Below are 3,185 nucleotides of genomic sequence, written 5' to 3'. Positions count from 1 at the left end.
CCAATGATGATATCCTCAACAACAAGCTTCGCCATTTTTAAATAATATTTTAAGCTAAATAAAATTACCATCACGAATCGTACCTGGCTCAAATGTCCCCAACACACTGGCAGCGTTACCTTGCTGAATAGCCAATGAGATCTGTAGTTTTTAATTTTGATAGAAGTGCTGGTTGTTAACGCCTCGTCTTTGTTCGGGCATCTTCGGGAGCCGTCGCCGACGCAATATATGGATGGTGCGAGGCGCGGAGAAGTGGGGCCGGCAGCGGCCATTATTCTCTCAGCATTCTTGCGACGGACGGTTGTGCCCGTCTGCTTACAATTAGTGATCTTCTCGTCCACCCCTACATGCGTGGACATGTGGCGACCGTGACTTCTTCAAGTTAAACGGTCATGAGGCGACCGTTGAAGTTCGTGCAACTGTAATGGCGACTGTCGAGAAATAACGGACTACGCAAGAACAAAGAAACTGGAACTGCTGCCGTGGCGCTTTGGATTCTGCAACACTACAAGTTGAAAAAGACACGAAAGTCAATGCCGATGTGAAGTAAGCCCGTTCCTTTGTTCCCTAATTTTTTAAAACTACTATTTGCTATAATTTGTGCTAGCCTATTTGCAAACGTCAGGTTATGTATCTAGCTTTATGCGTACTAGCCAATTTGCACTATTTTGAGCACTAAGTTATAATTTGCTTGATTTCCGTATAGATCAATGCATTTAAAATTGCAAAGAGAAGTTGTTTATATTCGGTAATTTGCTCAATAATGCTTGCCGGCTTTTTTATGCACCGTTATTTCAATATTAGCGCTTCGTCATAAATGATTTCTGTATAAATCAATAAGTGGGCCGTCTTTTAAGTTTTATGCAATAACAATACGCTAGTAATTATTATTTTAAAATAAATCGCAGTAAGTTAATGTTATAAAAGTGTACATTGTACCTGCCGTTATAAATACCTACCGTCAGTTTTGTTCTATGCCACGCTTGCTACTTCTATGCGATAATTTCTTTTCGCCTTCTTTTTTATGCATAAAGATTAATACATTCTATTTGCATTGACTCGTTAAAGGTGCATTTTAGTTGTTTATAAGTATTTACTTGCATTTAATAGGTAATTACGATACAGGGTTTAAAGTCCATTGAGGTAAATTCCTATAGGGTTTAAAGTCCATTGAGGTGCATTCCTATGGTTCAAAGTCCATTGTGGTAAATTCCAGTATAATCATCGCTGCGCGCTGTGACCGGGACCTTGTTGCTACGCGGTTTCCAGGCTATTCGCGAGTACGGGCGCTGTGGGGAAGGGTTCGCCTGACGCGGCCGATGCTGCTGGCGGGCTCGGCGGCAGCGGTGCTGGACTTGACGGCTGGATCGTGTTACCGGTTTGATTGCACCATTTTATTTACTTAGCTCATTGTTTATTGTTTAAAATGGCTGAGGAATTAATTAAAAAATTAACCAGAAGGCGCGGTGGACTTAAAAGTCAGTTGACCGTTTTTAAAGACTTTGTAAAAACTGTACAAGGGTCTGAGCACACGTCATTATTAATAAAAGAGTTGAGTTTGCGATTAGATGGACTTCGTAAATTAATGGTTGATTATGACGCCGTGCAAGTTCAACTTGAAGATATTTCCGCTAATTTCGACGAACAAATAGCAGAAAGAACTCAAACTGAAAGTCTTTTCTATTCGCAAATTGCATTAGCGCAAGATATAATTGATTCGTTTTCGGCCAAAAATAGTGGGGACAGTGATTCAACTAAATCAAGTTCGTGTCATGAAAAACATTTGTCAGTTCGTCTACCAGTAATAAATTTGCCGACGTTTGATGGAAATTATACGCGTTGGTTAGAGTTTAAAGATTTATTTGAGTCATTGATCAACAACAACGAGTCAATTGCGCCGGTAAATAAATTCCACTATTTAAGGAATTCATTACAAGGAAGTGCTAGTTTAGTAATAAGGTCAATAGATTTTTCTGCCAGCGGATACGAGCGTGGAAGACATTATGTGAAAGATACGATAATAAAAATATATTAATAAATAATCATTTGAGTGCGATCGTAAATATTAACCCTATACAAAAGGAGTCTTTTAAGGCTTTAAGGTATTTAATTGATACTGTGTCAAAAAATTTAAGTTCATTGGATACGTTAGGTATTTCAACTCAGGGTTGGGACCCGTTAGTGACTTTTTTGGTCTCGGCGAAGTTAGATCCCAAAACAAATGGAAAGTGGGAGGAGTATAAAGGAGGTTTTTCATGCCTACCCTCGAGTGATTTAAATAAAATTTCTGAAGTGCCCACTTTAGAGCATTTTAAAGAGTTTTTACGTAATCGGGCTAATGTGTTAGAAACGATGTTTTGCAGTCGGTCAAATGAAAATAAACCTGTTTTGAAGGAAAATAAAAATAATAAATCTTTTGTTTCGTCTGGCGAGGGACCACGAATTAAAACGTGTCTGATATGCGGCCAGAACCATCATGTTTATCAGTGCACCAATTTTAAGTCAATGGGTCTGGAAGTCAGGCTTGTTGAAGTTTCAAAACATAAACTTTGTAATAATTGTCTCCGCGCGGGACATGATGGTTCTCAATGCACTTTGAAGGGTTCCTGTCGTAGTTGCAAGAAAAAACACAATTCGCTCTTGCATTGCGTACAGCGTCAGCAGTAATAATGTTGCAACTACCGACACTGTAAAAAATGTAAACTCTTCTGTTCACATGTCGACTGGCGCATCGGGTCAGGTTATGTTGTGCACGGCACAAGTCGAAGTATATTATCCTAAAAGTAACACTACTTATCTCGCTCGTGCGCTTTTGGACAATGGCAGTCAATCGTGTTTCGTTACAGAAAATTTTAAGAAAAAGTTAAAACTACCCATAAATAAAATTGAACCGTTTAATATTACTGGGATCAATAAACAGAAAACGGAGATAACCGAACGTATCCAACTAAAGGTCAAGTCTCGCGTTAGTTCGTATGAATTAGATGCTGATTGTTGGGTGATTCCCACAATCTCTGATGATGTGCCAAGTGTGGCAATCGATGTCGAAAAATTGGATTTGCCGCATGTTGAGTTAGCTGATCCGTTGTTCTATAAACCGGATCAGATTGATATTTTGTTGTCAGGAGACAAATTTTTTCAAGTTCTTAAGCCGGATCAGATAGATCTAGGAGAAGGAAAGCCTA

This window comes from Cydia pomonella, chromosome 17, assembly GCF_033807575.1.
Source record: "Cydia pomonella isolate Wapato2018A chromosome 17, ilCydPomo1, whole genome shotgun sequence".
NCBI lineage: Eukaryota > Metazoa > Arthropoda > Insecta > Lepidoptera > Tortricidae > Cydia > Cydia pomonella.
This window is presented reverse-complemented; position numbering follows the sequence as displayed.